Source organism: Phyllostomus hastatus, unplaced genomic scaffold (assembly GCF_019186645.2).
Source record: "Phyllostomus hastatus isolate PE091 unplaced genomic scaffold, TTU_PhHast_1.1 phas_scaffold_555, whole genome shotgun sequence".
Taxonomy (NCBI): Eukaryota; Metazoa; Chordata; class Mammalia; order Chiroptera; family Phyllostomidae; genus Phyllostomus; species Phyllostomus hastatus.
Genome location: NW_025334036.1, coordinates 3,031,302 through 3,056,064, shown reverse-complemented (window position 1 = coordinate 3,056,064; position 24,763 = coordinate 3,031,302). Strand labels below are relative to the sequence as shown.

The 24,763-nt window shown below is 53.7% G+C and overlaps 1 protein-coding gene and 1 long non-coding RNA gene across 3 annotated transcripts in view; one reads left to right on the top strand and one right to left on the bottom strand.

Annotated features, from left to right (window-relative positions):
- The window catches only part of ZNF592 (zinc finger protein 592), a 41,941-nt gene extending 33,728 nt beyond the window's left edge, over positions 1-8,213 (bottom strand). Inside the window, exon 1 of the mRNA XM_045824789.1 lies at positions 8,085-8,213. The gene's annotated coding sequence lies outside the window, so the exon portion shown is untranslated. The remainder of the gene's footprint in view (positions 1-8,084) is intronic.
- A 256-nt stretch (positions 8,214-8,469) lies between these two features.
- On the top strand, positions 8,470-15,404 carry LOC123809648. Of its 2 annotated transcripts, XR_006784038.1 has the most exons (6): positions 8,470-9,011; positions 9,976-10,334; positions 11,628-12,192; positions 14,408-14,513; positions 14,837-14,943; positions 15,044-15,404. It is a non-coding gene; the product is annotated as an uncharacterized LOC123809648 (long non-coding RNA). The 2 variants fall into 2 exon arrangements; XR_006784039.1 differs by lacking the exons at positions 14,408-14,513; positions 14,837-14,943; positions 15,044-15,404 and having other exon boundaries at positions 11,628-12,319.
- The last annotated feature ends 9,359 nt before the right edge of the window (positions 15,405-24,763 follow it).

Below are 24,763 nucleotides of genomic sequence, written 5' to 3'. Positions count from 1 at the left end.
TGGGGGGTCCGGGGGGGAGCTCTGCGAGCGCTCACAGCCACTCTCGGACAGACCAGGAGGAGCAGGCGGGCTCCTGGCCCGGGTTGCCGTCGGAGACGCAGGCCCAGTGAGGAGGCCCCCGCCCTGCACCCCACCCAAAGCCACGGACAGAGCTTTAAGCCCCACCGGGCTGGGAGCCCTGCAAACCTTCGCACAGCAGCCGGGCGCCTCCGGCCTCCATCACATCTCGCTGATGTCGTTGGTCCCGCTCCTCGGCTGTCCCTGTCCTTGTTACCTCTTTCCCCGCCCCCGCCCCCGTCTCCCCCACCGTCATCCTAGGACCTTCCCCGATCGCCACCGTGATCTCGTCACTCGCTCTGCTCACAACTGTAACAGAGTGACCCGCAGCCCAGCACAGGAGCCCCAGCCCCACGGACCGGCTCGTCAGAACCCCCGTCACCCAGGCCGACACCCCTCCCCTGCGGCTGGCTGTCTGTCTGTCTGTAGGTGTACAATGACAAGGGATTTTTCTTCTTCCTGGATGCTCCAAAAGCGTCTAACCAGAGCATAGAGAAACAACCTCCCCAACCCCTTAAGACTCCGCTGGAAGCTCCCCCCGCCCCGCCACGCCGGCTCCAAGTCCCGTTTACCAGGGCTGCACCCGCGGCCCCGCCGGCGGGGCGACCAGGGTGGCCCCAGAGCGGGCCACGGGGTGGGCTCAGCAGCACCCGCCGCGGGCAGCCACGGACGTGCACGGCTTTCCTCTTCCCGCCCTCGCCTCTCTCCAGCCTGGCAGGGCTGTGTCCCTTCGGGCGCTCTTGCCCCCAAGCGCCTGCCTGGGTCCCTGTCTTTCTCTCTGTTGACTTAATTAATTCCTGGTAATTAAAGCGACTGTTTGGTGATGAACTGCTAAGAGTCTGACCTCTCCCAGGGGGGGTGTAAATATCTTCAAGGGGGACTCGGAGTGGAAACGCAAACGCCTCAGACCCGGAGGGAGTGGCGCCGCAGTGGGGCCGGGCCCTGGGGCGCCTATTCTGTGGACAGGTGGCCGCCCTCTCCTGAGGGGCCAGCTGCTCAGAGGGCAGCGTGACAGGGAGACAAGGGGCGATGAGATGACATCATCGCCACCACCTCCTTCCTCCTGAAGGGCCACCGGAGCCACCCTGGGTACCGGAGAACGTTCCCCAGAGGGAACCCCCTGACAATGGCGGGGGGGGGGGCCTGTGTGAAAGTGACGGCCACCCGCGGACAGGAGAGCCCCCGGGGTGAGACACTTCTGGTCTGGAAGCAGAGCATGCTCTAATTGCTTTCTGCGGGGGTGGGGGGGCCCTGGAGGGCAAAGTTCGTCTGGCGTGACTCTCTCATGTTCCCGGTCACCTGCGGGGGGGGGGGGGGGACAAGGGCCCAGGGTGGACCTTTCACAAGCAACTGTGGATTATCGACCGATGAGGACCCGACTGCAAAAAGGCGCCACAGAGCCTTCAACGCAAGGGAACATTCTCATCGAACAGAACGGCGGTGTTCACCGCACGTCGGACCTCCGTGAGTGCCCCAACACGCGCAGCCCGACGGAAGCGCCAGACGGCGCGGCAGCCCCGCCGGCCTCGGCCAGTCCAGGGCCGGGCTGGCGTCCGCCCGACCCGGCGAGGGCAGGGGGCAGCCCCTGCCCGCACGGACCAGAGCCTCGGCCGGGCCCAACCCCAGACGACTCCGGACAGCTGCTGGCCGCCCACCCCCGGGCCCCCTTCTCCCGCTGGGAAATGCCACAGCGCCGCCTCCGCCAGGCGTGTTGGCAGGCCCCGGCACGGCGCGGAGAAGCTGGCGGCACACCCGGGCACCCACCTTCAGGCCCCTCCCACTCTGGTCTCGCTCTGCTCACTGGCCCTGAAGGGATGCCTTCACCTTCGGGCCCTGAACTGGCAGAAGGAAGTAGAACATCGCCGTCCACAGAGGCCAGCCAGGGCGGGCAGAGTGGGGCCAGGGCCGCTCCGCCGGTCCACAGCCCGCTCCCGCTGGCCCAGGGCCATGCGCCCCCACGCCCGGAGACTGGCTGGGCGTAAGGAAGGAATGGCCTCCCGCCCCGCCCCTGAGAAAGGCTGATCCCCCAAAGGGGACACATCCCAGGGATGCCTGTGAGGCCTACACACAAGAAGAACCCCGTCTCTTCGGAGTCAAGTGGTCCCCAGGTTGTGACACCGAGGCCTCTAGCATCTCCCATGTCCGCGTGCCCATGGGGCCCTGTGGTCCCCGGGAGAAAGCCCAAGGCCACACCCAGAAGGAGTGCTTTCTTTAAAAGCCCTCTCACGGAAAACACCCAACAGATGAAGCTAGAAGCTGAGTCGTTCAGATGCTGCATTTAACCGTTCCACTGCCGAGTGAAAAAGAGTAAGAAGCAGCAGCCACGTCAGACTCGGCTGGTCAGTGACCCCCTAGGCGGGGGCAGGGCGCACCGCGGTCACGAGCCCTAGCCTGGTGGCCCTGTCTGGGAGGGCTGCGTCTCCTGCACACCTAACTGAGGCGTCTTCTTGGAGACGTGACCGAGTTGGGGTGGCCGGCTGGGACAGTGCGTCTTCTATAGGGACACAGTTCTGGGCTTTAGGGCATTCAATGTCTGGCTCTAAAATGAAAACGGATTCACCGGTTATTGATTTGTTTCCATAAAGATGATGTTGTGAGCCTGTAGAAAATTCATATGATAGGAAAATCCTATAACTTGAAAAGTAGAAACCACCCCAACCCCACTCCTCAGAGGTGAGAAATCTTTCAGTAAACTCTGTTCTGCAGAGAAGTGAGCTATTCTGAGTTAAACCTGGGGTGTGGGTCTGTGGCTTTATTCTTGCAAAAGACCCTTAATGCCACCTGTGCACTACTCGGAACATTTTCAGGGGGCTCCGATAACTGGGACGCTCTCACACGGGAGGCCGGGAGTTCATCTGTCACACACGAAGACTTCATCGCCCTTTCCAACTCCCGGAGTGTGTTAACCAGAGGAAGGGAGGCCACCACTACCTCCTGATACAACGCCTTCAGAGTCTGAAATGGAGAAGGAGAAGGGTTTACCGAAAGTCACGCCGTGAGCAAGGGCAGCCCGTGGTGCTAACAGGTTTCACAAAAGACTCTGTGGTGATAGCAAACTTGAAAGGTGTTCATTAACTTTTCCTTGAGTCATAAACGGGTCAGCTATGCCATTTCTACACACACGCGCACTTCCCACTGTCAAATGAAAGCGAGTGGTTGGCCGAAGCAACACTCCGATCCCCTGAAAACACTTCTCAAAAGTAATTAGCTAATGGGCGTCGCTCCCTGCACTCCCTCCCAGAGGGGGACAGGCGGAGAGAACACTGGCCCAGATGCCCACTAACGGAAACGCAGAGATTTGGGGGTGCATGCAACTGCCCCACTCAGAGAACTCTCTCCTGTTCAGGGGGCTCCTATTCTCTCAGGACAAGAAAAAGTTAAAAACGAACCTGCATAGAAAAGACAGAGCTCAAGATAAAGGTCTAATACAAACACTAAATATGCAAATGTTGACAGGAGCTCCAGGTCCTGCTACTTTTCTTTCCTTTGTATGCCCAGCTGCAATTCCTAAGCGTTCTGGCATGAATATTCCTGGGGAGTTCACTTTAGAGTCGTAAAAGAAAAGTAATTAAGCCACAATCTAGGTCCGTCTCTTTGGATTTCGTCTTTCACTGTAGAAACACACACACTCAGAACTGTAGCAGGTCCTCCACCACCACCCTTCCCGGCGTCGCAGGGGCAGCAAGAACGTAAAGGCTCGAGCCCCGGGAACACCGCGACCCAACGGGAAAGCTCGCTGCCGCCAAGATGAGGGGAAGGCAGGAGACACTACTTTCTCTTCCGTCTCCGGTGTGTACGGAAGAGGGAGACTCTGAACCAGTCTCTCCTCCAAGCACAGGCAGAAGCCCCCCATCCCCTCCACAAGTCCACAGACCTCTGCTTCCAGAACACCGTGCAGCGAATCTGCCCACGGCCCTCGCCCCCAGCCACCCGATGACCCATGCCGCTTAGAGTCTGCGAACCCCACTCGGGGTGGCGAACACACTCCGCCATGTAACACCTACGGTGTGTAAGGTTACTAACCGATGCCATCCCGATAAAGCCCACTACAAATAAGTAAGTAAATAAATAAATAAATAAATACATGAGAACCTGCAAACCTCCCTCCAGGAACACAATTCCAGGGAACCCTTTTTCCTAAGAGTCGATTTCTAAAAAAAAAAAAAAAAAAAAGGTTATTCCTCCTCTCCCTTGCGTTTCACAAACACAGGACCCCACCCAGCCAATGCAGAATCATTCATTCCATCAATTAATAATCATTGCTGGCTCCGGTATACAGAGCTTGAGGGGTGGGGGGGAAATTATGTTAACAGAAAGGGTTCCTTTTCATGGAGCCTGGGAAAAACAAACAGGGGTTGGGGAGTGAGAGTTTGTCAGCACGCCCCGGGCCTGGCCTGCGGTGGGGTGGGGGTGGGGGTGGGGAGGCAGTGGCCAGAGGACAGCAACGTCTGTCATTCTGCAGTTTCATTTCTCGCGGCCAGTTCATACCCCGAGTTTACGCATCAGTTTCTTCCAAGCTGACTTGCAAGTCTGTCTCCCGGGACCCAGGCAATCCTGAACGCCCTACCAAAAGCTAAATTTTCGGTCTACGAAACGGAGAACGAGACCCCGAAGCCTAGCGGTCCTAGCGATGGAAAGCCACCCTTCGGGATGACATCTGTCCCTGCTCTTCGACGACAAGGCCCGTCGCTGTAAGTACTGGATGTTTCTAATGCTCCCCTGATCGCTCCCCGTGGTTTACAGACTCAAATCCAAGCTCCTTGACCTTCTTCTCACAGCTGCGACTCAGCGTTCCGGCCGCATCACCAGACCAAGCAAGCCTTTCGTGACTCCGAGTGTTCACACATGGTTCTCTCCACCTAGAATATCCTTCGCCCAGTGTTGCCCATAAAATTCCTACTCTTCCTGCAAAGCCCAGTTCAAAAGTCACCTCCTCCCTGAAGCCTTCCCTACTTCCCCAGGCCTTTAGTGCTTACTTCTGCCAACAGGTCTCTGACGAAAGGTACCGCAGAGCCCTCGTAAGTCCACTGCAGCCATAGGTCCTAGCACACTATCAAGAATGAAATGGGAGATCAATGCTGAATGATTGATCACCTGGAACATGGCATTAAGTTATTTAGAGGGAAAAGGAGAGAACACAAGCCTCGAAAAACTCAAAAATGTAATTATCCACATATTTAACCTTCTCCAAAATGACCGCGGTATGCTGAGAGGCAGCACGGGTGTTTGACATTTTTAAATAACCACAGTAGCTAATATTTGAAGTAAGTGTTACAATGTTTATGTGGCTTAGTTAATGTGATCTGCATGACAACCTTATGAGGTAGGTCCTTCTTGTCTTTAGGTAATCCGGGAAACTGAGGCACAAGAGAGGTTTAAAAAAAAAACAAAACCCTCAAGATCATGCAGTTAGCAAGCTGAGGGAGCCAGACGCAAACTCCAGGAGCCTAGCCCTGCAGCGCAGGGCCGGGCTCTGGAAATCAGGCAGACCAGGGTTTGAAGGCAGATTGTGTTACAAAGGTGGCTTCAGAGAAGTCAGCTATCCCCTCTGGGGTTGTTTTCTGTCTGCCCCAGGTCTGTATCTCTCCAGGGTTAGGACAGCCCTTTTCCTCTCAGGGTGCAGAGAGGTTTAGACCACAGGTGGCCAGCACAGGGCCCGCGGGGCTGAATCCGGCCCTGCACCTTGTTTCTACCCGGCGGCAGCAGCGAGCGCTCGCTTAACCGTGAAGGAGCAGTTACACGTACGCAGTCCTACAGCGACATGCGGCCCTCTGAAGGCCACCGCGAGGCTGATGTGGCCCCCAGTGAAAATGAGTTTGACGCCCCTGGATTAGACTAAACATAACGTAGGCCCAAGTTTCTAACACAGATCACCCTGCCTACCATACGCTCCATAAATACTTTCCCTTCCCTCCCAAAAACCGGGGCAGAAGAGACTCACTCACGGAGGACAAGGATCTCCCCCCAGCCTGCTGGAGGCTTTCCCAAGCCCAGCTAGTCATTAGGCCACTCAGAGCCCAGAGCCTGGCCTTACCTGCTTATCTCTGAGTACATTCCCCCGTGCAGAGGCCAGCGACCTTTTAAAATGTAAATGTCACCGTGTCACGGACTTAAAACCCTTCCAAGGCTCTTCATAGCACGGGATACAATGCAAACACAGGCCTGTCCCTAAGGCCCCCAGGGATCTGACCCACCTCTCCACAGACTCCCCTCCCCTCTCGCTCCCCCCTGCGGCCACACAGGCCTCTTTCACTTCCTCCAACTCGCCAGCTCCCGGCCGCGCCACACACAGTTAACTCTTCGCCCTCCTCCGGGTCTCAGCCCAAACATCACTTCCTTCCCGGATCCCCTCACCCAGGTCACGGCCCGTTCCCGGTTCCCACCGCTCTCTTCCTCTTTCTTTCTTTGCACAATTCGAAATGGCTCGTTTGCCCCTTCCTTCCAAGTTTCATCCAGAAGATACCTTCTTCCGAGGCCCTCCCACGGCACGCGAATGTAAACTCAACCCCCACCAGAAATCTCATATCCTCCTTCCCTATTTTTCTCCTTAGCACTTGGCACTTTTTTTTTTTGATGAGAGTCTATCTTTTATTACCTATTTTATTGTATTGTTTTTCCCCCTAGGAAAATGAAAGTGCCAGAAGGGTAGTTATCTCTGCTTGCTTTCTTTACAGCATCTAACACACTGTCTGGCACATCCTTACTAGTCCATAGTGTCATTGGATGTCATTTCCAGGGTAGTTGTTTATTGCGGAGCCTAGCCCCTGAGCTATGAGCTGGTTTACCACGGTATTCCCAACTCCTAGGCCAGTGCCTGGCACGTAGTAAGTGCTCAGTAAAAAATTTACTGAATGAATCAAAGCTACGACCAACTGCCGGGGGGAAAATTGGAAAATGGTGGAGATGTGTTCACGCACCATACTTCCTCTTCTCGTTGGCTAAGGGACCCGTGAGTTGGAGGAAACAGACCCCTGAGGTCCCGCCAAGCACGCCCAGGGCAGACATCTGTCTGTCCACATCCTGTAGGCTCAGCCACACCACACGCTCCAGCAGATGCTCAGCACGGCCCCCGAGTGAGCGCGAAGTGAGGGCGAGGCGGCGACCCCAGGCCAGGCACCGCCGTCCTGCCCCGAGTCCAGTTCGCTCGCTGCGGGTCCTGTTCTAGGTAAGGCCGGGGTGCCACACGGGCTCCCCTGGATGGGCCTGTGGGTTTATTCCAGTCCAGGACTTTTAATGCCACCTCTGGCCTACTCAGGAAGAGGTGAAAGATTCCTGGGCAGCTCCCACCGGCCACGGGTTCTCAGAAGCAGGCATACCGAAGGTCGGACGGACCCCTCCCCCTCACGCGCGCTGATCCTCGGCCAGGAGGCCATCTGCCCAGCAGACGCTGCTCTGTCCTCCCGCGGGTCACATTGAGCCTCACCCCCAGGCTGGCAGGAAGAGCCTCCGCAGAGAGACAATTTCCAACAGGCCCGGCCACCCCGGGAGGACCCCGGGCTCCGGGGCGCGAGTACCTGTCCGCTCGCGAGGCGCCCTCCCCCGGGTCAGAACTTGGGCGGAGGTGGGGGAGGGACGGCGGGGCGCCCGCGGGGGTCGCTGCGCCGAGCGCCTGCCCCCTGACGGCGCCAGCTCCCCGCGCGGCGGCGGCGGGCTGACAGGGCGTCCCGGCGGGGAAAGTGCCCCCGTTATCGGTGCCCGGGCGGGGGGCCGCGGGCTGCCGCCGGGGCGGCCTGTGTCCCGCGCGCGCGGCGGGCTGCGGCGCGCGCGGCGGGGCGGCGGCGGCGGCGGCGGCGGCGGCGGCGGCGGGGCGCGGGGGGCGGGGTGGGAGGCGGACGGGCCCGCCAGGCGGCGGTCGGGGCCGCGGCTGCGCCCGGGGCGGCGGGCAGGGTCCGCGGGGCTGCAGGGCCGGGCCGCGGCGCGGGCGCGCGCTCGCCCCGGCCCCGCGCAGCCCCGGCCCGCGCTCCGGCGGCCTCGGCGGCGGCCCCGGCCCCGACCCCGCCCGGCCCGGCCCGCGGGGGGGCGCTTACCTAGCGGCGGCGGCGGCGGCGGCAGGCCCCGGGCTCGGCCGCGCGCGTCCCCGGCGCCGGCTGCGGGAGCCACAACATGGCGACGGCGGTGGCGGGCGGGGCTGCGGCTCCGGGGGCGGAGCGGGGGCGGGAGCCGGGCTGGCGGCGGGACCCGGCTGGGGCCGCGGGCGGGGCGGCGGGCGGAAGGCGACTCGGACCTGGGCACCGGCCCAGGGCGGTGCGGCCGAGGGGCTGCCCCGGCCCGGCCCGGCCTCCGCCCCCCCGCCCGAGTCGGGCTGCTCGGCGCGGGCCCCGCGGCGGCGAGCGGGGCCGGGCCCCGCGCCCCGGGCCCCCCAGTCCAGGGCCCCGCCCCGCCGGACCCGTGAGCACCCCTGCACGGCCCGGCGCGCCGCGACCCGGGCGGTCGGTCGGCTGACGCGCCTGCGGGGCAGGCCGCGGGGGGCGCGGGGTGCGGCCGAGGTCGCCCGCTAGGGGGCCGGGAGCTGCCTGCGCGGCCGTCGCGCCCCAGCGCGCCCCTGGAGCGCGGCCGTGGCGGGCCGGAGGCCGGCGGCCGTGACAGGAAGCAGGGACCCCGCCAGGCGGCTGCCGCTGCAACCGGGAGCTGCGCTGCCCGAGGCAGACCGGCCCCGATCGGCCTGGCGGCGGGGGGCCTCCCGGGCGCGCACCTGGAAGTCTGGGTTCTGGGGAGCGATGACTGCGCGAAGTGACCGACCGCCCCAAGGCCAGCGGGGTGACGGGCAGGGCGTTCCAAGAAGCAGGCGCACCCGGGAACGCGCGGCACGGAGGCGGCAGCCAGGCCGGGGTGCGGGAGCGCGGGGCGAGGCCCTGGAGTGAAGCAATGAGCCTCCACCGCTCAGCAGGGAAGAGAAGCCCGTTTGCAGGAGGCTGCGGCCGACTTTCCGCCCCTGGGCTGAGCTGAGCGCTTGGGTAAGGAGTACGCGCAGCTGAAGCCTTGAAGGCAGTCACTGTGGTGGTCCTTTCCAGAAGTTTGGGAGCAGGGGGAGCAGGCTTGTAGCTCTAGGGGTAGTGACAGTAAAAGAGACATGTGCTTTGTTTCAATTTGATGAGGAGCTCTCAGGGAGCTGAGAGGGGAGAAGAAGAGATCAGAGCTAGGATAATTAATGGTGCCAGATATAGGGGTGGGAAAAGGCACACGTCCTCCGAGGACACTTAAAGGATGCCTGAAGATAGACATGTCTTGAGGTGTGTGTGTGGGGGGCGGTCTGCATACGGAGCCCTGCAGGTTTCGCGGGTTGCCTGGGGGGGGGGTGACACCCCCGCCTCCAGTCACCCGTAGAAATGCTGGGGTTGCCCTTTAAAACAAGTGCGATTGGTTCAAACCCCTGTTCCACCAAAATATCTCCAAAGATTCCTGGGGGAAACTTACACTTTTCCTAATGATCACTGACCCCAACTTTCTGTTTCCCAAAACACACCCCATTGTGCTCTTTTAGGAAATCTGTGCCCGTACTCTTGCTACCACCCAGTGTCTACTCCCCCCAAATGTGGCATCATATGTGGAAACAAGCAACATACCCAATGTTGCGATTGTTACATAAATTACACTTTATCTGTAGCCATTAAAAATCATGTTGAAGAAACAGATTAAGGTGATATAATGCCAGTTTGTAATATACAAATATACATCTGCATATCCTAAAAGAAGGGGATTTTTTTCTTCTTCTGTGACTTCTGTATTTTCTTACTTTTACAGTACGTTAATGTTTTTCTTAAAGTCAGGAAAAATGGTGTTTTTAAATATTAAAGTATCTTTTAAAAAGGCATTCGTTTTTAAATTATTATTTATTGACTTGAGAGAGAGAAAAGAAAAGTGAGAGAGAGAGAGATTGACATTGATTTGTTATTGCCACTTATTGATGCAAATTCCCAGGTTGGCTCCTGCCTGTGCCCTGACCCGGAATCAAACCCGCAACCTTGCTGCGTCAGAACAATGCTTTTACCAACTTTGCAGTCCGGCCAGGGCAGGAAAGTATTTCTTTAAAAGATACTTTTGGAGTTTAAAAGAAAGATATTAGGAATCCAGCAAGGAAATGGAACTCGGACCTTTGAAGGATGGATGGGACCACGGCAAGCCGAGACAGGCCAGGCGAGGGAGGGGGCTGCCCGAGGCCTGAGGAACAGTGCAGTCGAGGACAGAATGAGAAGTGCATGGAGTGCCCTGGGAACACTAAGGAGTCCGTTCGGATGGAGCACAGGGAGAAGAGTCAGTAAGCAAGTCAGTCTGGGAAGGTAAGTCAGGGCTGTGGTCCTGGAATGCCAGCCTGAACCCTTTGTAATTTGCCAGCTGGGAAGAACCACTGGACCTTGGGCTGTGTAGGTAAATTTTAAAGTAAATTCTCCTGTCACTTTTTACTTCACGAGGGTCTAGATCTCAGCCCTTCCATCTCCCTGGGATTGGGACATTTGATTCCCGCAGAGCAATGAGGTGGGAGCACTAGTTTTTGCACGGCCGTTCTGGTTGTTAATTATAAGTTTTAGTCACCAGGAAGCAGTTTCAGAGCAAATTAGCAAAGAGCAGAAATGAAAGGAAGAAGAAATGTGCACCTTAAGCCAGTGCTTTGCAAACTTTTTTTTTTTTTACCACTTTCTATGAGCTTGGCTTCTTTAAGGTTCCTTATACATCTGCAACCATACGGTATTTGTCGTCTTTGCCTGACTTCCTTCGTATGCCAGAACGCCCTCGGGATCCCTCCGCGGTGTTGACAAGGGCTGGATTTCCTTTTCTTAGCCAAACAATACTCTCTGCAAGCTTTTTTTTTTTTTTACTGTGGCCCTCCGTAAGAAGTCCATCTCATCTCTCAGCCCAGAGTGTAGTCACGCACGTGCACACACACACACATACATGTCTGAGACAGGAGTTTCCCGAAATATTACCCTTACTTCATGCAATGCAGGCCAATGGGTTGCTTTCCTACTTCAAGTTCATTTTTATTTTAAGGAGGATTTTGGGCACGTTTTTACTGCTGTGTTAAGGTATATAGTTGACATACAATACACCACATGTACTGAAAATGCACTTTTTTTTAAAGACTTTATTTATTTATTTATTTTTAGAGAGGGAAGGGAGGGAGAGAGAGAGAGAGAGAGAGAGAGAGAAACATCAATGTGCAGTTGCTGGGGGTTATGGCCTGCAACCCAGGCATGTACCCTTGCTGGGAATCGAACCTGCGACACTTTGGTTCGCAGCCGCGCTCAGTCCACTGAGCTATGCCAGCCAGGGCTTCACATTTTTGTTTTGACAGGTACACAGCCGTCACATGCTGATCGTTCCAACTTTACTATGACCCTCTAGAAGGTAACAAAATGCCTTCAAGCACGTGGAGGAGAGCCCGGGCTGCTCGCTGCTCTGTTTGCCATTTCTCATTTAAATAGCCGCACAGGCTGTGTGGCTGTGTGTGCTCGAGTCTGCCCCATGGCCCCGTTCCCGAAACACGGACGGATTGGCGGGAGCCTCTTCCCTTCCCAGTGACACTTCCGGACGTCCCTGTTTCTCGGGGGCCATAACATCTCTTCTTTGTCTAGCTTCCAGCGTGAGTCACGGGTCGGACTTTGGACAAGTCAAGACTGCCACCTGCAAACAAGAGACCAGGTGTTGTTTGAGCAGACGGAATCACGGACCAAAGTCGAAGGGAGAATAGTGTGTCTTGATTGTGACAGTGGGCGCAGGCTGTCCCATCCGCCGCTGTCGGAGTGTGACAGGGACAGTGAGTGCTATCTGTTTCTCACAAGTTTGGGGCCAGTGAAAGGGCGAGGATATCGACGTTATTACGCATAAGGATCCACTGAAGAATGTGACTGGGATGACAACCAAGAGTCTTTTTAATATTCCCTGAGTTAAAGTGAGCTCCCCCCCAAAACTGCAGCCTCCCCCTTGCAGAGGCCTAGCAACTTCCACGAGGTCTCCGTCGAAATCGAAGACGGCACTCGCCCTGAGGGCGGGCAGATCTGAACTCACCAGAGAGGCAAGTCTTCTCCTTCTGGAAGACCCAGGACAAATTCCCCTCCGCCTGCCCTCCTAAGACAGCAAAAGGATCAGGAAATAAGGATTTATCTGGGCCCAAGCAAATAGGATCTGGCCCAAAAATAGGTCAGTTAATTTTAAAAGTTTACTAAAGCAGTGCATTTTTTTAAAGATTTTATTTACTTATTTTTAGAGAGAGGGGAAGGGAAGCAGAAAGAAGGAGAGAAACATCAGTGTGTGGTTGCCTCTCGTGTGCCCCCTACTGGGGACCTGGCCTGCCACCCAGGCACGTGCCCTGACTGGGGATCGATCCAGCGACCTCTTTGGTTCACAGGCCTGCGCTCAGTCCACTGAGCCTCACCAGCCAGGGCTTAAAGCAGTGAATTATATTTTTAAAAAGTGATACATATATATACATCTTAACATTTTATTTTCATTTAAAACCTACTAGAGAAATCCACTTGCCAATTTTTCTACGTCAGGCAAAAACTTTTCAGTGAGCAAGAGTGCTGGTTAGAATTCTTGAGCTCTTTTTTTTACTTAAGAAAACTTACTTACACACCCATGATGTATTTTCTGTGGTTTCCAAGTCATTTCTTTAAAGTTGACTGAGGACTTAAAGCTTCTTGCAAAGCAATATAAGAGGATCCTTCTTTCAAAAAAATAATAAAAATCTTTCTACTCATCTCACCTGCCTCTGGTTTGATAGTAATTTTCAACTTGTCTTTTTTTTTTAAGATTTTATTTATTTATTTTTAGAGAGGGGAAGGGAGGGAGAAAGAGAGAGAGAAACATCAATGTGCGGTTGCTGGGGGTCGTGGCCTGCAACCCAGGCATGTGCCCTGACTGGGAATCGAACCTGCAACACTTTGGTTCACAGCCCGCGCTCAATCCACTGTGCTACGCCAGCCAGGGCTCAACTTGTCTTTAGTTAATATTTCCAAAGCATTCCACTGACATTTCACAGAAATAACTGTTTATTTTCAATTAAATCAATTCTGTGCTGGCATGCAGTTGTCATAAGCAAGCTTGGGGCCAAACATGACAGATTCTTGTTAGGCCTCTAGCCACCCGGGCAGGAGGCGGCGTGCAGGCGTCCAGAGATGAACCCCTGCCCCAGAGCATCCCCCAGGCCGTGCACAGTGGTCAGTGTGCTTATTGGCAGGAGTGGGAAGTGCTGATTCCAGAGAGTCCATTAAAAGGAAAACCGTTAATGCCCATAAACTAGTGTGACCAACGGCGTGCGTACGTTTTAATGTTCTTCCAAGAGCGATCCATTTTATAAATGTTTATTGGTATGCAGGACAGGGCCCGACACAGCGCTGGGCCCTGGAGATGCAGAGCTCCTTGAAGAGGAAGAGAAGGATAGTAAACAGGATGAAGAGACTGGGTGGCCAAGGAGGAAGATTGAGGAGCAACTCCGCCCCTCCACCCCCACAAAATCATTGCCTCTTCATTCCCATTTAGCTAACAATGGCTTTAAATAGCTTAGGATGGGTTTGGCTATCCAGAAAGTTCAAGTGGTAATACCACCTACTACCTTAGCAGGATGTATATACCTTAAGTACTTCCCCATGCTAATGAGATGATGGCTGTTAGCAGTGCAGAGAAAGCTGTAGCCCGTGAATGGATAGAATCCTTTAAAAAAGCATACTTCTCAACAGCCTCAGTAGAGATGTGATTCCCTTTTGACTCATCAGTATCTAGAAACTTTCCCTTGAGAAATAATCTTCCCCAAAAGAGAATGGCCACGTGCACAGTATTTACAGAGTGCCTTCTCTGTGATCATGAAAGTTTGAAACATATGAATGGTGAAGTAACTTAGGAATATGCAACATTGTACAACCGGTAACAACGAGAACTTAGGCAACTGGTAACTTGGAAAACATTTACTTCTATATAAAATGAGAAAAAAAAGATACAGTTGGCTCAACTTCACTGAGAACCACTGAATCTGACACTTAAAAAAAGGAAATTTTGTGGCTCCTGTCTCAATTTTTTTTAAAGATACAATCTGTCTTTTTTTTTTTTTTTTTTTTGCTCTTGTATCAGCCAAGATAACAGCATCAGAGCCCACAGGTGGCTGACTAAAAATGTGTATTGGACAGAATACAAAGTTGTGGGCGGGCGGGGGTGTGGGACACCCATAAGGGATAAGGAAGCACCCCGAGGCTAAGATCTGATGATGGAAAGCCACTATCAGTCATTGTAGGCCTGAAGGGGCAGCAAGACCAACCAGTGCTCCGTGTAGTTGAGTGGGAGGCAGGGCCAGCAGCAACTCAGAGGAACCCGGCCCCACCTCTCTCCCTCTGGCCCTCGGATCTCCCGGGGCTGAACCCAGGAGGAAGACTACGGCCAAGAGAGCTCAGATGATGCTGCTCCTGAAGGCCAGCCCTGGAAAGGGTGGAGAGCGGGTCTGGAGGAACAAAGGCAGAGATATCTAGCAGGTATGTGATCTTGCAACAAGGTGGAACCTGGCCAGGCACGTGACCAAGGACCTTCAGGCAACCTGGAAAACCAGGGTTTTCAGAGATGCAAAGGGGAGATAGCCGAAGAGCAGGCCGGGCAGGTAAAAGGTCAGGACAGATCGTTAACTCGGGCTGAGATAAGGAGGAGGCCTGGGGAGGGAACCTGTTGCCTTGATAAAATGCTAAGCTACAGTCTGACCTCTGGGAGAGATTACAGGAGGCTGCATGAGCTACTTTATTAGAGCAGCCCAGGAGAAATCCTTCCCCCTATTTCAATATCACCCTGTATTTCTCCTTCCCAGCTAAACGTCCGACCTCGAACAAATAATTGTTTAGTACCTGCCGAGAGCCCTGAGGATTGAGGGAACCACCTGAACATCCCTTTACTCCTGGAGTTTACCTGCTGGAGGTGAGCAAATATGTCAAGGGTGAGAAATGCTATGAAGAAGGGCAGGGGAGAACAGGGAAATGAAATTATGCCCGTGCGACTTAAAAATCTCTCGATTTAGGCCACACAGACCCCCACACACCGGACCTCTTGCGTCAGCGAGGCCTGCAGTATTTCAGGCCTGGACTGGGATCGTGGCGCCCTGGTCTTCCTGCCTCCAGCACCCTGGGCCTGGCCTTTTACTCAGCTGCGTGAACCTTCCTGAAATGGATCATGACAGCGCCCTGCCTAAAATTCTCCGGTGCTCTCTCTGACCCCTGTGGCTCAGTGGGTTGGGCGCCGGGCCACAAAGCAAAAGGTCACCAGTTCAATTCCCAGTCGGGGCACATGCCTGGGTTGCAGGCGAGGCCCCGGTTGGGGGCAAGAGACAACCAGTCGATGTTTCTCTTGCACATCGGTGTTTCCTTCTGTTTCTCCCTCCCTTCCCCCCTCTCTAAGAATAAATAAAATCTTTAAAAAAAAGAAAAGAAAGAGCAAGCCTCCTTTACTCTCAGCTCCATCCTGCCTCCAAGCAGGAATAACTTCCATGAACAGTCTGTCATCCCGTTTGGGGGGGGGATCCCGTTTCACATCTGTCTCCCACACGGGACCGATGGTTTCTCAAGGGTGAGAGCTGCGCTGTATCCATCACCTCTGTGTTCTCAGGCCCAGACATGGTGCCCGGGCTGGGCAGGAATATAGCACGTGCATCACTGAACGGAACACTGAAAGGTGGGCTAGAACAGAAGTCGTGAGATCACAGGGGACCGGAGGAATAGAGGAGAGACACGGGCGATGTCACCGGGAACGTGTCCCGGGGCCTGATTACGGAAAGCGTCGGCCGTGGACAAAAGCGTGAGATTTCCATCTGGGACGCAGTCAGCCGGGGCCGGCGGTCAGGAATTCCCAGGCAGAAGGAGGTCATTTGTCCCTGCCTTTGTGTGAGTTACAGAATTCAGACAAAACATTGACAACCGGGGCACCTAACAGCAATCAATGGACAGGATGTAGGGGGGAGGAAGTTGGTGAAAATGAAACCGAAGACAGAAAAATGAATGAATCAAGAACTTACTAACTTTTTTTTTTCGGGGGGGGGACACAGACTCCTGTGGAAAAACTCGGGCAAACGGTGCCTTCTTTCAGAACGGTAGACGTAGACCGAAGCCCGAGTGCTTTTTCAGAGCCGTTCGCCGGTGAGTCATTCTACGAGTGAGAATGAGAACGGGAACCACGGCGGCAACAGGTGTCCGTTCATTCGGGCACATTTCTTGCCCTCCGGCTGGGTGCCCGGCACCGTGCTGGGTGCCGAGAACAAAGCAACTCAGTCTGAAACAGAGGGTGCGGCACAAGGGCATGGTGGTCGGGAACCCAGGCTCCGAGACCAGTTTGTGGTTGTTAAGATTTTATGTATTTATTTATTTATGTTTAGAGAGAGAGGGAAGGAAGGAGAAAGAGAGGGCGAGAAACATCAACGTGTGGTTGCCTCTCACATGCCTGCCACCGGGGACCTGGCCTGCAACCCCGGCATGAGCCCTGACTGGGAATTGAACCCATGACCCTTTGGTTCGCAGGCTGGTGCTCAGTCCACTGAGCCACACCAGCCAGGGCTCAACTGTCTGATTTTAAAGCCCTGCCTGGTGAGCCTGGCTACCTTACTCGAAAGCACCTTGCACTCTGTAGGTGTTTTACAGAGACGGTACCGTCACCACAGTCATCTTTAAAGGAATCCTACGTCCCCAGAACGCACTTAGAATTCAGGGCATGCAGGGAGCTCTCTGCAGAGCCTCAAGGCAGAAACCTGAGTGGAAAGCAAGAGGAGGAAGCAGAGAACATGGGCTTGGTTTCAAGAACTTTGTCTGAAATGGAAGAAGAGGAAAAGGCAGTAACCAGAGAGGAAGTGAGAACAAGGAAGACTTTTTTTTTCCCCCTAAGCTGGAAGACATCGTGAGTGCTGGCAGGGAGGGTGCGGTAGAGCAGGAGAGGCTGAAGACTGCACTGAGGATCTGTCTCTCCCCTGCAGGTGCCCGGCGGCAGGAGGGGCGGGTTTTAGGGCAGAGGTGGGAGGGCCTGGCTTAGGCCAGGAAGCCACTTACGCAGGCGAGCTGGCGGGGAGGAGCCGAACCCATGGTGTAGCTGCAGGTGCTGGCTCTGAAGTAACCACAGGCAAGTGACAGAGAATGTCACTGGTGGGGGAGGGGGAGGGCAGAATGTCACCAGTTGGGGGAGGAGCGAGGCACGGTGGCTCCTGGGAGGCCTGAGGAGAGGAGAAAAGTTGTGACGTACATTTTAAAGAGGGGACAGTGACGAGAAGAAGGAGACAAGGTTGGCGGGGATTCTTCAGGGCCAGCGCGTTCACTCATAGGAGTCCCCGTGTGCCCGCCCGGACAGCTCCCGGCAGGGTGGGAGCTGCGGGAGCTGCAGGAGGAGAAGGGCCGTTAGGCGCGGCTGTTAGAAGTGCTGGGTGTCGTGGCGGTGAAGTCAGGAAGAGTGGTGACAGCATGGGGACCCCTGGATTTGCCGAGGAACTGGCCACTACTGAAGCAGTGTCTTGAGGGTCCCTGTAGTGTCAGAGCAGGTGACACGTGGCAGAGGAGGACAGACAGGAGGCAGGGGAGGCAGTAAACCACATGTCATGCAGGCGCACTGATGTGAAATGAAAGAGAAAAGACACGAACCAGAGGGAGTAACTGAGTCCAGTGAGGGGGGTCTTTCTCCCTAAAAGTCGGAAGAGCTAGATGTATGAGGAGGAACCAAAAAAAAAACCTGGGAATCTATTTATAAAAAATCGGGTATTCTCACACGTTTAAACTTCAGTCGCCTTCAAAGTACTCTCCGTTGGACGCCATACACAGATGGATATGCTTCCTCCACGGCCCAGAACAGGTTTTGAACTCGTCGGTGGTGATGCCTTTTAGTGCTTCTGCCGGTTTTTGTTTCGCCTCTTCCACATCGGCAAAGTGTTTCCCTTTGAGGGCTATTTTCATTGGGGGAAACACACACGCGAGAAAAGTCACTTGGGAAGAGATCAGGTGAATAGGAAGGGAGGGGTGTGGGGTGGGGCATGGCCATTTTTGGTCAAAAACTGATGAACACTCAGCGCAGTGTGGGCAGGTGTGCTCACAATCACCCGCCATGAAATGGGCAAACACGTTGAGAGAATCCTCAACAAAATGTCACCGAAGCCAAATGCAGCCTCTCACAACAACACCAGCTGGTGCATTGATACAGATGGGTTCCCAGAACACTCACCTGGCAGGGGAAGCCTGGGCGACAAGGGGCCCGCCCTCCAGAAGGTAATTCTGGTTTGTTTGGGGTCCGCCCTCACGGATACATTCTCTACCACAGACAAGCAGAGAAGCTGGGACAGCGAAGGAGAAGGAGGAATGCTTCTGTAGGTACTGAGAGAAGGAAGAAAAAGTTGGAAAAGATGTTTGTGCTAAAGATCTGGGTTTATTTAGAATTACTGTCCTTCCCAACTCACATACACGAGCATGTGAACTTTTAAAGTTGGCATAGTTGAGAAAGCATCACTTTACATAGAAGAAAACTCTGGCCCTGGCTGGTGTGGTTCAGTGGATTGAGTGCCAGCCCGTGAACTGAAGGGTCACTGGTTCGATCCCCAGTCAGGGCACATGCCTGGGTTGCAGGTCAGGTCCCCAGTAGGGGGCGCTCCAGAAGCAATCAGACATTGATGTTTCTCTCGCTCTCTCTTCCTTTCCCTCTCTAAAAACAAATAAAATCTTTACATAAAAGAAAGAAAGAAAGAAAGAAAGAAAGAAAGAAAGAAAAAGAAAGAAAGAAAACTCTAGCCAGAGAACTGAGCTGACCCTTCTGTAGTGAGACAATTAATTGGACATGGCCAAGAAAGTTCCAGCTGAAGATTCAGGACATTTGTGTGGCCAACTGATTCACCCAATCTTCTTCCCAGTCTCTTCATGGGAAAATCAGTCTTCCCTTAATTCAAGGGAATGGAGGAGAAGCCAATTGGCACATATTAACACGTTGTTTACTATAATTACCATCTGGAAACATTTTGTGGTATATTTCTCATCTATCAATATTTTCCTGTAGGTTACTTCAAAATATCTGAGGAAAGAACAAACTTCATCTCTTTTTGCCGAACTCCCGTATGCAGTGAACACTGTGGCGGGGGCGAGGGTGGGGGGGAACGACAAAACAAAACCTAGGCCAAAGGGAACTGGGTGGTGTTATGGTCGGTCACAGGCGGAAGCCCGAGAGGGAAGGCGAGAGCTGCGGTGAGTATCAGGCAAACAGGACCCAAGATCAGGACACAGGGGGCAGACCCTGTTGCCACACCGAAGTCCGCCCCCACAGAGATCACACCAAGGGCAGTGGAGAAAGTGCCAGGGTTCAAGGGCATCTAGTTGACGAGTTGCACCAGGGAAAGACTTAAAGCAGATCCGGGCAGAGAGGAGGTAGCCACCCGATCCAGCTGGCAAACTAACCTCTACGTGCCCACAAAACCAAGTTTAAATGAGCTTCTAGTGCTAAGGAATACAGAAAAGAAACAGGTGAGGTCACGTTGAATGTGTTTTATTTTTTCATTAACTCGATATATCAGAGTATTATCATTCCCACTTGTAATGGATATGACCAACGGTGGTTTCCCTTCCGTGTTCCGTAGGAAGTCCTCGAGATCTGGGGTGTGTTTTGCAGCGCGTATCCATCCGCACGAGCCCCATTTCGGAGGCTCGGTGGCCCGTGCGGCTACTGGCTTTTGTGCCAGACGCACAGGCTCGGGGAAAACCATCCTTAACATCCCGGCATTCAAATGTTTTGTCTGTGTATTCTTTCTTTCACAACACGCTGAATTGGGTAAGGCTGGACTTGGAGGGAAATGGGAGAAAACGCGCGGATTCGGAGAGCCTCCAGTTTGACGTTTTAGAGGTCTCAGATCCAGCTCTCCCTGTGGGTTTCCTTCCTGTGCCCCAGACCGCTTTCTTCTCCCCCAGGGCGCGCAGAATCCCCGGAGAAGATAAGAAAGGTCCCTGGAATGGAATGCAGGTGCCTGAGCCCAACATCATTCCTTCTGCTTATCTACCTCATTGTTTCTCTTAACGACAGCTGCTAAACTTCAACGGGCCCCTCGGGCTAGTTTTACAGGCATATTTCCTGGCTTGTAAACCCTACAATTTAGCCGAAAAAGAGACCTGTAATTACAATAAAATGTAGTAAGTGCGATAGGGCAGCATAAGGGCCTGAGCTGCTGCCTAGAAAAATAATTTCACCATCTTGGGAGATAAGAGAATGAAGATTGGGAGGGAGGCCTGGAAAACGCTCGGGGCAGAAAGAGCAGCTGGAGGGAAGGCTGGGAGGCCAGAGCTGAGAGCGGTGTGGTCCCGGGCCTCCGGGGTGAGAGGTCAAGCCGATAAGTCTTACTCCCTGGCAGCCTGCTTACTGGTGGGAGTTGGAAGGCAGGATGTTGACGAAGCTGGAACAGGCAGGCCCAGCACAGGAAGTACTCCGCCCCCAAAACATTCCCTCCCCAGTCCGCTCACTAGTTCCCTAGCTCCAGACGCAAGTGGGTTAAAGAGCTGTTTTTTTTTTTTAAGATTTTATTTATTTATTTTTAGAGAGGGAAGGGAGGGAGAAGGAGAGAGAAACACCAATGTGTGGTTGCTGGGGGCCGTGGCCTGCAACCCAGGCATGTGCCCTGACTGGGAATTGAACCTGCGGCACTTTGGTTCGCAGCCCACGCTCAATCCACTGAGCTACGCCAGCCAGGGCTAGAGCTGTTCTTTATAAAGCCCAGAATCCCTTGCACAGTGATCGTTTTCCTTTCAGAGGATGTCAAGTCTCGCTTGATGCCTTATGATTTGGTTTGATTCTGAAAACCGAACGTGATGGACGTTCTGTGTGATAAAGGACTGATAAAAGTCCATGTAAACTACAGAAGTGGACCTGGGGAAGGGACAGGAACTCTGCCCACGGGAGACGTGCGTGGGCTTTACACAGAAGATGACACATGAGCAGGTGGAATTGTGAGTGGCGACGTAGGCTCTCAGTTCCTGATGTCTTGCGGGAGAGCTTTCATCACACAACCTCAGGGGATTTTGAGAGCACGGTGGTTAAAGCTGGGGACAGTGGGCCAAAGAAAGGGCTTAAGATAGAAGAGGCAAGATCATACCAACAGGACCGAGCCCGGGTTGGCTGCCTTGGCCCTTTCGAAAGAAAGCCACGGAGGCGGAAGAAGGGCCTTGGGAGAAAGAAAGCAAAGACATGTGAACTGGGGAACAAGGTGGGAGGCAGGGGCCTGCTCTGGGGAGAGCGTGGGCGCACCGGGTCCTTTGCCTTAGGGGTTTTATCTGTTTCCTAAAGGCAGGGATTTTAGGAGTGGTCTCAGGGAAGGGTCTCAATGAAATAGCCATCAGCGTTGCGGGCGTGTCCCTCCAGAGCCGAGGTCTCTACCGGTTGGCCGGTGCTGGGGTAGGGGGTCATTGGATGCCGCTCCTGGTCCTCACGCCGGCCATGGCCTCTCGCTTCATCTGGTTCTGCTGCCTTTCTGGGCCTGGAACTGAAACACAACTGAGGCCCAGATATTATCTCTGGTTTGATCGAAACCCTGGCTCTGTGGTCAACAGAGCCCAGGCCTTGTTCCTAAGATTACTTGATGGAGGTCAGCACTTCAGTGTCCTGAAGGCTTAATGCTGAGAGGAGTGAGCACCCCCGGTGGGGGGGGGGGAGGGGCGGGGCAGGGCGGGGGGGGAGGAGGCAGGTGAGTCAAGGTGGGAATAGGACCAGTTCGAATCAGCCGCCTGCCTCAGTTTCCCCATTTCACTTGCCAAGGAATCTTCCCAGCTTTCTGCCGTCCGTCCCCTGAAGAACATTCCTGTGATAAAAACCACTATTTACTGTCAGGCTCTGTTCTCCTTGTTTCCATTCTTACCTCACTCGATGTCCATAGAGAGCCCCTAGGTCCCACAGCCCCTGTTTACAGATAGAGAAACGAAGGCACAGAAAGGAAATGGAACTCGTTTAGCATCCCCGTTTCTAAGGGGTAGAGCTGTGTGTTCCCGGAGCTTACGCCGTTGACCCCTCTGTCGTATGCTGGCGCTGCGCACGCCCAGGATTGTAGGGTGAGGGGTTGGGGGGGAAGGTCAGACAGGCAGTGGCCAAATCCTACCTTTTCAACACAAGTGCTGTAGTAGCCTGTAGGTGAATGTTTTTTATTATTTAAGCACACATATAGATGATCGCTAATGATCACATCTTCGAATGTGGTTGCGTTAAGAGAACATTATGTTCAAACCCAGATTTACACCAGCCACATTTCCTGCGTGATTCATTGCCTCAACGGCTCCCCATAGGATCCCTTCAGCTGTCAGCGGGGGCCAGCCCCCTGTCATTAAGCTCTGAGATGCAAAAGGCGAGGTGGAAGCTTCAGCTCCAGGGGAAAGTCTGAGGTTGCCTCTGCTCTCAGCCCTTCACCCACAGGACCCCCAGGTCCGCCACACAGCTCCCTGCTCTCTGAGAACTTACAAAACAAACAGCGAGGCCCCTGTCTTCCTTTAGCCAAGTCCCAATGGCCAAACAGGAAGCGGGTGACTCTCACCCCGCACCACGTACACACACACACCACCCCAGAAGGCTGGCGCTCACCGCCCCCAGCTGCCTCTGCAGCTGTCCATGGCTTTTTAAAGAGAGCTCTCCAAAACCCTTCCTGGGAGACTTGAGTGACTCCAGTGATGTCTCTGCACAGAAGACACCTTTGATTTTGGGGAATGAGATTTCTTCCCATGTTACTAAGAGCTACTGCATTTTTATTTTATTTTTATTTAATTTTTCTTGTATTTTTTTTACATTACCTTTTAGCCTCCTGATATGCCCCTCCCCCCGAGCAATCACTACACTTGTCGATGTCCATGACTCCTTTTTTCCTTTTGCCCCTGGCTCTCCCCCCACTCGTTGTCATCCTGCTCCCCATCTGAGTCCCCATTTTCCTTGTCAGTTCAGTTTGTTCATTAGACTCCACCTGTCAGCGAAATCATGGTATCTGTCTTTCTCCGACTGGCTTATTTCACTTAGCATAATGTTCTCCAGGTCCATCCATACTGCTTCAAAGGGTAAAATTTTTCTCCTTTTTTATAGCCGAGTAGTATTCCACCATGTAAATGTCCCATAGTTGTCTTAGAGCTGCTGCATATATTTTTTAGGATTTTATTTATTTATTTTTAGAGAGGGAAGTGAGGGAGATAGAGAGAGAGAGAAACATCAATGTGCGGTTGCTGGGGGTCATGGCCTGCAACCCAGGCATATGCCCTGACTGGGAATCGAACCTGCGACACTTTGGTTCGCAGCCCACGCTCAATCCACTGAGCTACGCCAGCCAGGGCGAGCTGCTGCATTTTTAAAACCATGGTCTCTGATGTCCATAGCTATTGGGTTGGTAGGCAGAAAGTCCCATCTCCTTCACTCCAGATCTACCTGGGGGAGGCAGGGTGGATGAGATCCTTTGGAGAGACGGGGCCAGGGGAGAGCTAAGCTTCCAGTGTGGCCCGTGCAGTGGCCTGCCCTGACACACCTAGGTCACTTCCTTTCCCAGCAGGGTCGTCAGGGGACCTTCTCCTTCCACACACCACTTCCTTCATTCTGAAGAACAAAGAGAAACGGGGGAGATCATGGTTATTTTGAGCAGCATTTTAAAAAATGGAGTCGACTTTGTTTCTGCTGGTAGACACCCTTCACCAGGGCTCAACTCTAATGACAGGCTTTCTTAACCCCCAGTGTTTGGATGTCAGTTTGAATCCGCTTCTTGTTTTCAGTAACATTGTGCACTCACCATTTGTCATCCATTGTGCCAACGGCAGTATTAATGTGTACTGCCTTGTTTAATCTTCAAATGATATAGATTATTTTTTATTCCCACTTTACGCACCAGAAAACTGAAGATGAAAAGAGTTAACTGACTGGCCCAAGATCACACACCTTAGCGAGTGGTTGATCTGTGATTCAAAGCCAAGCAGGTCTGGCTTAATCTCTGCAATAAGGTGCCTCCTTTAGGCAGGCCAACAGTCTGCATACGAGGGAAAATACCAGACATGCCGTTGTGACTGATGGAGTCCAAAGGACTTGTGGGTTGGGAAGGTTGGCAGCCCAGTGAGCAGAGAAAATAGCATGTCAGAGTCCCCCATTTGGAAAATTTAATTCCTTAGGCTTTATGTCTTTATCTAGTCTGGGATCACCTGTCCTAAATATCTGAATTATTTTCATGAGGGATACTCTTTCCTCCCCAGCACTGCAGGGAAACCTTATTAAGCCTTTCCTGATCTACCCAGTTTATATTAATCCTTCCCGGACCTATTCCTGCCTAATGCATTCTTTTCACTCCAATGATTTCTCGCTCAGTCTATCTTGTCCTCAAGACGGTAAGCTTCCAGAAATGAAACCTGAGTGTTGGCCACCTCCCCACACCGAACCCCATTTCTAATCTGTGCTTGACATATGCTTCCTCTTTTATAATGCAAAGCTGGCCCAGCCGTGGCCCAGCTTCCCTCAGCAGTCTGCTTGACTGAGGCCATGCCTGAGAGACTCTTTGAGTGTCTATAGCATGTACAGGCTAGCAGCTATACCTTAATTTGTTGTCTCCCTTCATAAAGATAACCTTTTTTTTTTCCTGCTGCGAGTGATAGTGAAAGTTCTTTGAGGACTACGGCTATCATCTTCTGCTTTTTAATTGGATACATTCTCTCTCAGCCTTGAGCAAGCACTGCCAGCCACCATCCCCGCTGATCTGAGTGAGGATAATCCTATCCTTAGAGTCTTGCTTGATGCATCTGTCTGG